This window comes from Diuraphis noxia, unplaced genomic scaffold (genome assembly GCF_037042655.1).
Source record: "Diuraphis noxia isolate RWA-SAM2 unplaced genomic scaffold, SU_Dnox_SAM2 contig0003, whole genome shotgun sequence".
NCBI classification, from domain to species: Eukaryota; Metazoa; Arthropoda; class Insecta; order Hemiptera; family Aphididae; genus Diuraphis; species Diuraphis noxia.
Window position 1 is genome coordinate 75053141 of NW_028301713.1, and position 14835 is coordinate 75067975.

The following is a 14835-nucleotide window of genomic DNA, read 5'->3' on the forward strand; positions in this document are numbered from 1 at the left end:
GTAAGTTTTATCTAATGCTTGATCGTTTCAAACATATGTTTTTATTAACACGTTTTCTTATTAATTATTAGTATTGTTAATATGGTATCATAATATTTTATATTCAAAATGTATGAATAACCAGTGAAACCACTTTGCTTAGTATGTGATGAGTATACCAGTCATCGAGTAAGTGACTGAAATATAAAATATGTTTTACGAGTAAGTTTTAACTCAATGATAAATAATTGTAGACTTTGACAAACGTTCTGAAATAACGATCTAGCAGTTTCAAGTCAACAAAATAACTAACAATTTTGTCAGTATTTAAAATTCGCATTTACATTTAAAAAAAAAAATAGGGTTTACAAACCTAAATTTAAATTTTTAAATCTTCAATGTAAATATTAAAAATTAAATAAATCATTTTTAACTACCAAATAGTTAGCAAATGTTGAAATGTTCATGATTTTAATCTTTGAAGAACCTACGTTACATTTCAAGCTTATTTACTCACAAAAATAATTATTTTTAAAAGTACTAGGAAAATTTTACTATTTAATTACTAAAGGTACAATAAACTAGATCCAATTCTATTCCAAAAATTCTCCTTGAAGTCAAACATCAGATAATTTTAATATATAAAATCTGAGAACATAAACATTTAACAACTTAATAACGATCGTGTATAACCAATAAATTCATTACTTTCCTCAGGATCAAAAATATAAAATTATAAATGATGATTCAACAAACATGTTAACCCATCTTTTATCTTTTGTTAATTTTTTGATTTTTGGAATGTTTCAGATATAGTAGCTTTAAAGCTAATGATTTTATTTTTTTTTTCTTATAATAAAATTCGAACAGTAACTTTTGATTTATTATTAAAGTTATAAAACTTAATTTTCTAAGGATAATAGTTCTTGATAATGATTTATATAAAATATATGTAACATTTAATTTAGTATTTATTAAAATCAGATAATTTTTACAAATTATGAAATGTTATTCATTGATGTTAGATATAATATTATCGATCCTCCCAAATCTTCTACGCCTATATTTTCAAAAATTACCATCACTTTTGCAGTATTAAACAACGTTTAAAAACTTAGATCAAAACCAATCAACTAAATAACTATGGCAAACATTTCTTATTGAAAATAGAGAAATTGATATCACCAAGTGATATTTCTCAAACAACATAAAAAACCTAACTATTTAAAATATGGTATATAAGACATCATATATCTAATTCAAAATTATTAAAATCAAAACAAATATTATGAGCTGGAAGTAAATTTACGCTTATATATTCTTCAATCAAACAGGTAAGCTTGTGTTTATATTCGTTTAAATCATAAAATATAATTTACTCGTATTTTAGATAATATTCTACTTTAAATGTTGAATATATTATACATACAAACGTCTTTATTTTGAATTGTATGTGGTTTATAGCAAAGAATACCTACCTACTTAATAAAGTATTATAATAAATTGCATCTATCTTATCCATGCCTTCGGCAACTGTTTCAAATATACTTGCATTATAATTTTTTTCTAAAAATTATACTTTTCATAGACCAATCAGACTCAACAAACTTAACCCTGGGGTACAAATACTGTAATGATACATAATGTAACCTGCTTGTAAACTCTTTAAAATATTTAATTAATTTATTGCAAATTTCTTAGACTTTTCCATATGATCAGCTTCAAATTCATTTTATATTTTCGTACAAATAGCAAGAAACATTATTGAGTTTCTCATTGAATTATAAATAGAAATACAATTTTAGTATACTATAATTCATATGTATATAACCATAAATAAATACTTATTTTTTCATTTTAAATTTATTTTAGCATAATTAAATTGAAAATTCATCCAATCGAATAAAATGTAAATTGTAAAGGAATATAAGAAATGCCATTAAGTTTGAGAATATTATATGGGGCAATTGGGGATAAACTTTATGTTATAAGAATAGAAAAATATTGGTCATTGAAAACCTAACCTAACGAAAAAGAGCCAAAGGAATAAAATCAACGATAACATGAAAAGTCACATAACATAACCTCATTATTTTAGTAAAGGAATGTGTTCCAATCTGAGTCTAAAAAACTGAACAATAAAAGATGTTGAAAAAGAAATATTTTGGAAAAACCTACGTGTGTATTACTTCAATGATTATTCATATATACAAGCTAGTAAACGAATAAGTAAGCTGCTAAAAATAAAATCAAGTGTTCACAAATTTATTTATAATTTGATTTTAACATAAGACAAGAAAAGAAGAAATTTTAAGATTTTGAATTATGACTAAGAATTTTCTAAATACAGGAAAATAAAAGTATTGCTTATTAATATTATTGGTATACCTACTTGAGACTTGACTATTCTTTTATTTGCCTAAATTTAAATAAATTTTTCAAATACTTTAACTCATCAATTTTTTATAATTTTAATCAAATCTGTAAATTTTATTTTTTGGATAATGTAAAAAAAGTCTAAATAATTTCATATTTTTATTATTAACAAAATAAATATTCAGAAAATAGACAGATAATATTTCTATTAAAAATATTCGTAAAATAAACAAATCTTCAACATAACTATAAATTACCTAGTATCTATGAAAAAAAATTTTAATTTTAAAATTATATGATTAGATAAAAATTATCGTTATGTATCGTATTGTTATGTATTGTATTTACAAACAGTATACAATAGGTACTATTCAGTTTTAATCGAATTGTTTTAATTAATTTAAAACAAAACAAAATTACAGTGCATATTTAAAAAAAATTATATTGTGTATTTGTTATATAATTTTTTCGTCAACATCTACCGATTAATGTTTTCTCCAAGGATAAAATATTTTACTATAGTTAATACCTAGTTTTAAACAAAACGTGTTTATCCTGCCAAAGTTATAATACCAAGTGTTGTTATTTACATATAAGCTGTAATTGATTACAAAATTAATGTTAACCATAAAGCCAGCGTGAAACATTCGGTCCAATATCGGGTTTTCTGGCGATACCGAAGGGACTAAGTTTGATTAAGACATCAGCTGGTTACCACTCGCTACCAAACCAACAAAATCAACAATCTGAAGTACCTATCTACTTTACAAAATGTGTTTCATAACACCAACAATATAAATACAAGAAAATGGATAACGTACCTATATGGAAATAATCATCATATTAATCATGGGAAATATATATATATATGTTTCAACTCTGATAAAAATTTAAAATTTAAAAATTATTACTAATCACTTTGACTTAAATATTGTTTATAAAACTACTATATTTTTTAACTTTTTATTATAAGAATATATAGGGACCTGCGTAATAATATCCTGTAATGATGATAAGTTTTTTAACACATTAAAATATTAATTAGTAGTATATACCATGATACCTAATAATTATTATATTTATAGCATGATTAGAATAATTAGTATTTTAGTACATTGTGCATGATAATAATAACTAAGGACCAGATTTTTGTGCGAATGCATATTCTTCTACAATTTACCAGAATTATTTTAATTCTAAATGTTAACGTTTTGTTATGTGTAGATTCTATAGTACACATTTTGTTTTTTAGAATATTTAAGTAAAAATAATTATAAGTTGCATATTTTTATATATAGAAACCTAACTACATAAAATCAGCGTTTTTTAAAAATGTTTGATTTTTTTTGTCTCTGATTCACAATTTGAAAATATAAAATCACATTTTGTAACTTAATATTGGTATCCAATTGAAAACTAATATCACATATTCCGTTATTAATTTGCATTTATTTAATTAAATAGTAGGTATCAATGTATCATTTGTACACATCATTAACTAATAATTTTTATTTTATTTTTATTTTCAAATGGTACCTATATTTTGTAATTTTTTAAGAGGTCAAATTGTTTTCAGCACACAATGAAGAATTTTTTTGCTTATTTTTGAATTTTCGAGTACATAAATATGCGCATATTCAACAATATTTTTTGCATAAAAATCCTGACCTTAATAATAACAACGGTAGTAAAATATAAATTGATAATTTAGTATATATTATATGGGTATAATAAAATCATGTTGGAAATCACGTTTTTAAAAAGTGTTATGTGTATACGTACAATTTGTAATGAAGTGAACTTGATGAAATTTTTTATATGGAATTACTTATTCAAACTTTTGGTCAAATGTTTATATAGTTAATAATTTTTTGAAATTAGAAGCCTCGATATAAAAGTTTATTTCTTTCAATTCTTTCTTCAGTGGCATTAAATGCTAAAGATATGTTGACATTATTTCGGAAAATTTGAATTTTTCCATTTATGAAAACATGCAATTACATCAGCATATAGTAGCAAAATAACGTTAATATATGTATTGTATATATATATTATGTATAAAAAATAATTTTAATTTAACGTTCAACATCATTGTTTTTTTCATATTTACAATTTTCTTTAATCTGATATGCGTAAAATAACCTAACAGTATATGATGCCCTATTTATTATAGTAGATATAGTTGTTATATTATCCTAATTTTAACTGCCTTGGTACTAAATAAGAAATAAGATGAGAATGGTTTTTCTACATATATTAGGTACCTACTGGTCAGGTATACATATACAATACAGTATAACATACATCGCATATAATGATATGTGATAAACATAATATAATGGACAAAGAAAACGCATTTTGAGCTAAAATCCTCTTATAATAAGGAGATAGTAGAATGTATTTGCCAAGAAGATGTATGTGGCTCAAATATTACTTACTATCTTTCATTAAATTAATTACATTACTAAATTCTAGATAACAACATAAAGTTTTATTAAATTAATCGTCTAGTCAAATTGCTGATAGTAGAAGGTAATAAATGACGTATAATTATTATACATTATCATTTAATATACATAATATATTGTAGGTGTATTAATGACTAAAATTAACGTAGGTATTCCAATCCCATAGGTATTAAGTAACTACTATTAGATTAAACGTGTTACATAAATATTTCATAATGTTTTTTGTACAAAGATTAATTGTGATGAACAAGTGAAAACCGTGGCAATAGGCTTGAGAGAATTAAGTTTCCAAAACTAAAAATTTAAAAAACAAAAAATGAAATAAGAGACACTACATTTAACTTCATGACATGGAAGTTGGAGTTATTCATCTAGTAGGCCATGATAATTTTTTTGATTAAAAATTAAGTTATATTAAACTAAGCAACTGGCATGACTAAAATTAGAAAACAAACCCAATTGTTTTTTTTTATCAACAAAAATACTCCACATTATATAACATTAAAAAAAAATTTAATTTAACTATAAGGTTTTTATATTTAATTAATTCTTAAGGAAATACTATAAATCCTAAGCACGTATTTCACATGATACAGAAGTTTTTGTAGTCATTTATAAACTTTTTTTAAACATGCCGCCGAAGTTGACCAAACACTTTAGATTTGGCTTTAAAAAATTTTCATCACTATAAGTTATATAATATATTTAACGTTATAATATTTTTATGATTTCAATTATATGACCTAATGAAATGTCATCTCCAGTAAGAATTTTGTAAAGAATAATGTACCTACTGTTAATTAATATTTTGTTATGATATATATTAAAATTCTATATACTTTATACTTTATATTCTATATATGTACTTCTATACAACTTAAAGACTGTTGGGCTTTTTTTTCAAAAATAACATTTTTTGATGACTTCAATTTGTGAAAAATTGTATAAAAAATATTTTGAAGTATGTTGATGATTTTTCATAAATGTATTATTACATTTCTTAAAGATTTGTCTTATTTAGCTAAAACAAATATTGACCACAACAATTATGCTAAGTTATATAAGTTAGCGTGAAATAAGATTTATTAATTCATATATGTTGGGACTGTTAGGTTTTCTTGTATTCGTGAGTATAGGTCAAAGTGTTTGATATGGTTATTGTTTAAGTGATCAACAATAAAATCAGCTTATTAGCAAAAATATCTATAAATAACTATAATCAACCATATACATTCTTCTGATATTACCTATACAATTAAAAGTATTATTTATTTTGTATAATGGTGTTTTAATATTGTATGCTAACATTTAGATTTTTGATTTAAAAAAAAGATAAGTTCCTGCAGCTTAATAAATATTTGTGAGAAGCTGGACAGCTAGACGAAATTGTTACTAAAAGAAATTGATATAGGAAATACATTCAACTTTGCTCATTTCGGCACATAAAATAATAGTGGGGTAGGTAACTATTATTATTATTGTTTTTGTTATTATTACTGTACTACGGTGATAAATTATTGCTTTTTGAAAAACGGTTCTGAAGGATTTGCCACCGCATTATTTTTGAATAGGAAGTTATCACAATTTTAAGTTGTTCATAAAAGTTATTAATGTAAACTTTTTTAAATTTTATACTAGAATCGGAAACCTGCAGCATTTGCATATACTTTATGCCAGTAAAAAAAATCATGATATCAATATGCAAATTGGGTAGGAAAATTAATACATTTTAACAGAATATATTAAATAATCATGTACTGTGCAGTATAATATCTAATATCTTAATTTATCACTGGTATTTTCAAGTTTTCACGAATAAATAATTAGCAGAAACTACCAAAGATATTTGAATTTGATGCGTCATACCATTGATAAAAGTTATAATTTAAATAATGTAATAAATATAAATATACCACAACTTCAAACTGACGATAAGTCAAACATCTCGATATGCACCTATTTCAAAATATTTACGATTTCCCTTAAAGTTTTTGGGTAGAAACGAAAGATCTGAACTGAACTGGACTAATAAATAGCTAATTAAACTAAAACAGTTATACTTAACTCTTCTATTATCACTGTGATTTATAATCATGTAATTTAATCTAACGACGATTACTATATGCACGAAAAACGTACTCACCTATATATTATATAGACTACAAATCCGATCATCACACAGATAGGTACTTAACATTATAATACAGCACAAGTAGTAATGTTATATTAGGTGTAGGTAGTATGCGCCACCACGTTTGGACGGACTTAGTGCGATACCTACTATATCGTTATCCACGGTAGGTGGAAAGTAGGGTAATGGGAATGGGATGCACCAATTCATTTATATTATAATGATAATAATAATATAGTACACCAACTGGCAAAATTTTCGGCCGCGATACATAATATTGTTATTTACGACATTGAAGCACACGTCCCATGCAGTTGGTGCGAGCAATTTAACGCGTGCGATCCGTTTCCTTTCATACGTGCCACCCAGCAAACCACCCTCATCCCCATCCACACCTCACCACCCCACCCATAACAAGACCCCCAGCCAGTCCCACTCACCGGTCTTGTTTTCGGTCAGGATGGTCGAACGGTATACGAAGGGTATGCAATATAATGTGTGTGTGTGTGTGTGGGTGTGGGTGTGTGTATATATATATAGAAAACCAAAGCTCGAATTACCACTAAGTCTGGCCGTATAAACGAACGGATAAAAGGCGCATTATCACACATCGCTAAATCGCTACGATAATCAGGTCACTGAGATCGCGATAATTTGTACAGAAAAAAATCTACGGTCGTCACGATATTTATAATATCATATGGTATTACTATACGATAAATGGAGAAAAAAATCACGAATGGCGTTATTCTCAAAATCGACGCCGCACTTAGGCCACTATTGCGTCGTCAATCGTCTTTAAGTTAACTAGGTAACTTATATATCTCAACACTGAACAAATATTATACAAGGATAGTAGACAACTTTAAGTGCCTATAAATCCACCATGATACCTGTGTAGTTACACTACATATAGTAAGCGGTGAAACCGAACACGGATTTTCAAGAGATTTTAGACAATCATTCATTGACTAGGTATTTAAGAACAATTATGACCTATTATATTTGAAAAAAGTTTAAATCTTTGGCAAGTTAATATCTATAAATCTTTTGTATTGGCTTTTACTTAAAGGATAGAGCACCCGAAATGTAATAAAATATATTTTAGCTATAAATTCTAGTGTGACAAAAAGGACCTAAACAAGAATATTTATTGCTTATTTAATGGTTAGCTCCGTAGGACCGTAGATTACACTATTCCTAGCAGATTTACGTAAATTCTTGGTAAACATTAACCCAAAAAATAATAGGGTCTACGTTTTTTTGTAAAATTAAGATCAAGAAAATGTAAATCAACATAACATCAGATTACATATATATAATTCACAAACACTAAGTCAAGTTTTGACAACAAAATCTAAATTAACCAAAACTAAATCGTACTTTATAATGAACTGAAACTTTTACATGTGTATTCTTTGAAAATATATATTATCAATATATCCTCTTCCATAACTTCTGTATATTGTTTTGATAGTTCAAATTATTAAAACCATCATTGAAGCTTGAATTCAAGAATAATATCAGAATGTAGATAAATTTATATTTGTATAGATAACTAAACATTTCAAACTTTAAAAAAAAATGTTATACTTTACATTATTTTTTTAATATTATTTATTACCAATTATTGTTTTATAGTCTAGGACTAACAATGCAACAGTATTCTAATATCACTTAAAATACATAACACCTATCTAAGGAATTAGAATTTTTGTTAAGGTTGTTATTAGAGTATCAGATGCGTCAATTCTTAAATAAAAAATAATCAGCAGGGGCATAGGGTACTATAATTCAGTAATATCTCCACTAAATAATTAGAAACATGAATATAAATTCTTAATTTCTACATAATATTTTTAATATTATTATTAAATATATATTTCTTTAAAATTTATAAACGATCAATCATTATAATGTTATGACAATTATGATTGGAACTAAATATATCATGGGTATTTCAGTATTTGAATTTTGAACTTATATCAGCTATATCACGTTATTTGAAAAATGTTGTGAACTTTGTAACTTATATACACATCTAATGCAACTTTTAAATTTAATTTTTGATCGATTATGATTATTTTCCGATGTAAAAGTGAATATCCTTGGTGTATTATAGAGATCAAAAGTAAACATTTTCCAACAGTTTTCAAATAAATCGATAAAAAAACAAAAAAAAATGACAGAAAAACGGGAATTTTTACGCAAAACCAGTTTTCGACCAAATCGATTTTTTTATATGGTTGTAATTCAAAAACTAATAGCTTTAAATACTTGAAATTTTCACCAAATGTTTATGTTAGTGTTAAATATATATACAGTTTAATTTTCAAAAAATTTTGACTTTTTTGAGTTATTTATAGACCACTGAAATTTTCAATTTTAAAGAGAATCTTTTTTTTAAGTGTCAGTAAAAATTTTTTGGATGACCAAAAAAACTTGAAAATTTAATACAAGGTTCTTTATGAGTTGTTCTTGTTGTAGCTAAAAAAAATTAAAAATTGTAAGTCACAATTTTTTTATAAGCGTTTATAGTTCAAATTTTTACGAAATCTGTCGAAAACGAAAAAATTTGCAAATAATTTTGAAGTTGAAAAATCATAAAAATTGTTGTGTTTATAACTTAAAATTAAAAATACAACACTAAGTTTTCCATAAGTTTTCCTTCAAGTAGCTATAGAGAAAACTCAAAACATCATTATAGGAATAATTTTAAGTGCGTTTGAATTTTAAATTTTTAAGAAATAGCGTAACGATAACGATTTATCCTCAAACGATTTTAAATATTTGTTATTATTCAAAAAGTATAAGTCGTAGATACTTGAAAATTTTATCAGTTATTTAGATTGGCATTTTCCTTACATGATTTAATTTTCAAAATATTTTGACTTTTTTTGAGATATTTATAGACAATTGAAATTTTAAATTTTTCTGAAAATTTTTTTTTGAAGTGTCGATAAAATATTTTTGACCCTATCAAAATACTTGAAAAATTAATACAAAGTTTCTCATAAGTTATTCTTATAGTAATTAAAAAATTAAAAGAATACATAGGCACAATTTTTTTTTATTAGCATTTGAAGTTCAAATATTGACAAAAATTCGTCAAAACCATGAATATTTTTAATTGGGATAAACAAACTAAAAATTAAGGGAAAAACAGGAAATTTTACGTACAGTCAGTTTTCGACAAAATCGATTTTGATTTTTGATGTAACTTTAAAACAAATGACCATTGATACATGAAATTTTCACCGAATGTTTATATAAGTATATTCTATCCACCATGAAATTTTCAAAAATATTTGACTTAAGTTAAACTATTCATAGGTATATGCAATTTTCGATCATTATTAGTTTTTTTTAAATTAATATCGATAAAAATTTATTTTTTGGGTAGAAAATCTTGAAAATTTGATACAAGGCTCTAAACATAGAAATTCATAGTCACAATTTTTTTTTATAAGCATTACAATATTGAATTTTGACAAAATACGTAAAAATCACAAAAATTTGCTAATTATTTTAAGCTAGAAATTCATAAAAAATTTCCTTTTTAAATCTAAGATTTGAAAATTTAATACAAGATTCCTTACAATTTGTCAATCTTTATCACAAAAAAAAATGTCCACCGGAAATTCAAATTAAATTTTTATTAGCACTTGAATTTCAAATATTGATAAAAATTCGTCAAAACCATGAATATTCGCAAATTATTTTGCAGTTCAAAATTCATAATATTGTTTATATTTACATCTAAGGTTATAAAATTCATCACTAGGTTTTCCATAAGTTTTTCTTCAAATAGCTATAGAGAAAATTTGAAGCGTCATTATAGGAAATGTTATTATAGAATAATGTCATTATAGAAATGTTTTGAGCGTTTGAGTTTTAAATTTTTATGAAATCGCGTAATGATAACGATTTATCCTCAAACCCGGTTAGGGTATGTATATCTATGATAGTATAAGGTATTATGAATTATGATAACTACATGCAATGTTTTTGGAAAAATTGATTAACCATTCCTTATTCAAAATGCGTCCTAATTGAAAAATAAAATATTCGTTTCAAAATAGAATATATGACAATATTTAAACATAATATATCCTAGACTGACAAATCATTTCCGTTCAGAATCGTTTTTCGTATACAATGATACCTATCATTGCATTCAAATCTAACCTACCCTAGTCAGAGGTCCACCTCACCACCTAATGTACAACAGAGCGATACCCACTTTCCCGCTTTTTATATTTTCAAATCAAACACGTTAAATAATAAAAAAAGTCGGGTAAGTCGTGGATGTCGCTCTGCTGTACAGTAGGTTACAAGTGGGTTACTGTAATGGATTGAATTAAATTTAAATCCAATGATATTATATCATTGTAATTGTATACGAAAATACAGCAAATTTTCCTCCATTTTACCCTTTCTAGCATACAGATAAATAATTTAGTTTAGCTGGATTTATTAAAGAATTAGTCAATATAATAATTTTCAAAATTCTTGTTCTATTTATTACTTTCTTTAGAAAAATAACATTTTAAAATTACTTTTTGTACTTCAATAATCTATGATTTTAAATATAATTTCATTGTTTTTAACTTTACAATAAGTACCTAATTATAATTTATAGTAACAAATATCGTATTATTTTTTTATTTAAATTTAAACAGTAACTCAAAAAAAATATTGCAGGTTAAAACATACAGATTTAAAATTTGATTATATGAAAATTTATCACTAACTTTAATATAATTAGCTTATAAGATGACGGTATAACCATATATTTGTTGTCTTCGTCTTACACACGTACGATGTACCAAATTTCCGTTCACTAGTTTCAGTAGTGTGCCGTTAGTTTTTATATTAGATAATTGACCTATAACTATTAAAGTCATGTAAATACTAAAATACTAACAATGTAATCAAAAATTTGTGTACTAATGGCCTAGTTTTCGATGTATATTTCAGATCAATAATAAAAATAAAAAAAACTATTAAAGTTTTAAGTAGGAACAAGGAAAATTATAATATTATGAGCATGAGCGTCAGGTTTTATTCGATACTTTAATTTACAAGACGTGAGGTATAAGTATTTTGAATTTTTGATATTTCACATGAAAATTAAAATATCAAAAAATAGCCGACGCTTAAGCACATTATACTACAATATTCTTACCTTAAAATGTAAGTCAGTAGGTCAGTTAACTATAATATCAAAACTAACAGCCTATAAAATAGTGAACGAAAATTTAGTATATCAAACGTTTGTAAGACAAAGAGAACAAACGCACGAGTAGCATCATCTAAAGTATAAAATTTAATAAATACATATACGTATAATCTATAGTATTCAACTTAATTCCACTTATAAATATTATAGACTATAGAGACACGATAACATGAAATTCGTCATACCTAATAATTGTTATAGATTATAACTTATATGCTATATTATTATGCAGAAAGCTATCAATAAAAAAATTATATTACCTTAATTATAAATGAACACAAATAATGAATTTCACCAATTTTAATACAATTTCAAAAAATTTTTAAATATACAGGGTGATTTTTTTATCATGAACCACTCATTATTTCAAAAATTATCAATGTTTTTTAAAATATTTTTTTACAAAGTTTCATATTGTTAAAAAAACAACGTTTTTATGAAAAAATTATATTTTTTAATATTTTTTATCCTTATAATGTTTTAAGTTTTTTACTTTTTTGAATGGCAACCTAGAGTTTTAATTTCATATCCCAAAGCAGAATATTTTTCTAAGTATTTTGATACGTAAAAATCGAATTTTGGACGAGTAGTTCATGAGTTATAAGTATTTAAAGTTTAGACAAGCGGAGTAGTGGACAAACATTTTGCGGGGTAACCCCGTACCACTCCACTCCGCCAATCTAAACTTTAAATACTTATAACTCATAAACTACTCGTCCAAAATTCGACTTTTACGTATCAAAATACTTAGAAAAATATTCTGCTTTGGGATATGAAATTAAAACTCTAGGTTGCCATTCAAAAAAGTAAAAAACTTAAAACATTATAAGGATAAAAAATATTAAAAAATATAATTTTTTCATAAAAACGTTGTTTTTTTAACAACATGAAACTTTGTAAAAAAATATTTTCAAAAACATTGATACTTTTTGAAATAATGAGTGGTTCATGATAAAAAAATCGCCCTGTATATACAAAATAAAAGCTTTAAAAATAGTTACAATATTAATATAAATTTGAATGAAGTTTTCATTATACATATATATACATATTATACATTAAACATCCTTATAATTATTTACCAATTTTAAGTGGAATAATGCAGTAGTATAAACTCCATTACCTCACTTAATTAAAATATCAATAATTCTTCACACACAATATACATATACATTTTCTGTATTTATTCATTAAGAAAATATATCGTGTTTATATAAGTAGTAAGTCGTCATATATTTGATTAAATAATATAATATTTATTTATAAAATAAATGTATTATTATTTATAGCATTTTTGTAAAATGAATTAAGAACAAATTTGATCTGTAACCACTATGTTAGATTAAAAAAAAATCTTTTATGCATATATTAGTTAAACATTTTTAAAAATGTTACTTTAAATAAGTTTTAAATTTTAATGATTTGAAATTTCTCTAATTATTTACATTAACATTTTATACTATTTTGGGCTCCATGAATACTACACATACGTAGAAATCGTTGATTTTGTTTCTTTTTTATATGATTAGATTTTAAAAAATTGTATATTCAACGTATATCTATCACCTTCATTAATAGATTTACGTGTAATGCATTCAAATGTTTACTTTCAAAAATGAATAAAATAAAAATACTTTGTAAGTCGTAGGTAGGTAGGTACAGTCTATTTTTTGAAATTTTAAAACAAATTAAAATTAAAGTTACAAATCATTAACTAACTGTGTTATTTTTAGTCATTATAGTTAAATTCTAGACTATTATATAATATATATATATATATATATATATATATATATATTTATTTATTTATTTATTTACTGATGTATTTAAGTAAGCACTCTATAATTTCATTTATAAAATAGGCACCGATGAAAATAATGTAAACCGCGTGATAAATCTATTTTTATTGATAATACAACTTAATAAAATTAATTTACTAACCTTATTCACTTGATCTAAAAAACTCAACAAGAACTTAAATAGTATGAAGTTTACATTTTACAAAAGAAAATATTTACACATACGATTATTATTACATGCGGTACCGCGTACAATGAACGCTTTCCGGCTTTTTAGTAAGGACGGTGGCGACAGACTGCCGACTTAGGGATACCACTCGCGTATTTTCATGTTATTTGAAGAGCGACATCTATCTGGTCTCAAAAAATAAACTGACATATTTTTGCTTAATATGGATCTATCAAACTGTTCTTAAGCAATAAAACTTTTTAATATATCATATAATATATTATACAATAGTTATATTTAAAAGTATATAACATAAATATATATTAGCCATTTAAAAAAATTAACGGCTATTGTAATATGTAAATAGGCATAGGCGTGCGCACGGGATTTTCAAGAAGGTAACTGTCTAGCCTCTCCTGCAATATTTGCTATACTACTAATTTTTTAACTTTATTTAAGTTTCATATACATTTTTTAGAAAATTACGAATAAGACTCGAGGACTTTTCAGTATTCTATAGACAATTTATATTTTCCAATGCCTAAATATCATTAAAATGATTGTTTCAATACCGGTTACTAATTACTATATGATAATGGTTTTATATTAATGGTTTTATTTTAATGGTTTTGCTCTCGTGAAATACACTTTTTAAAATCCGTAAAAGTTAA

At 24.5% G+C, this 14835-nt stretch overlaps 1 protein-coding gene across 4 annotated transcripts in view; it reads right to left on the reverse strand.

Annotated features, from left to right (window-relative positions):
* The window catches only part of Nmdar2 (glutamate ionotropic receptor NMDA type subunit 2), a 316208-nt gene extending 301930 nt beyond the window's left edge, over positions 1-14278 (reverse strand). For all 4 annotated transcript variants that reach the window (XM_089222116.1, XM_089222118.1, XM_089222119.1 and 1 more), the window contains exon 1: positions 14138-14278. The gene's annotated coding sequence lies outside the window, so the exon portion shown is untranslated. The remainder of the gene's footprint in view (positions 1-14137) is intronic.
* Positions 14279-14835: the final 557 nt, after the last annotated feature.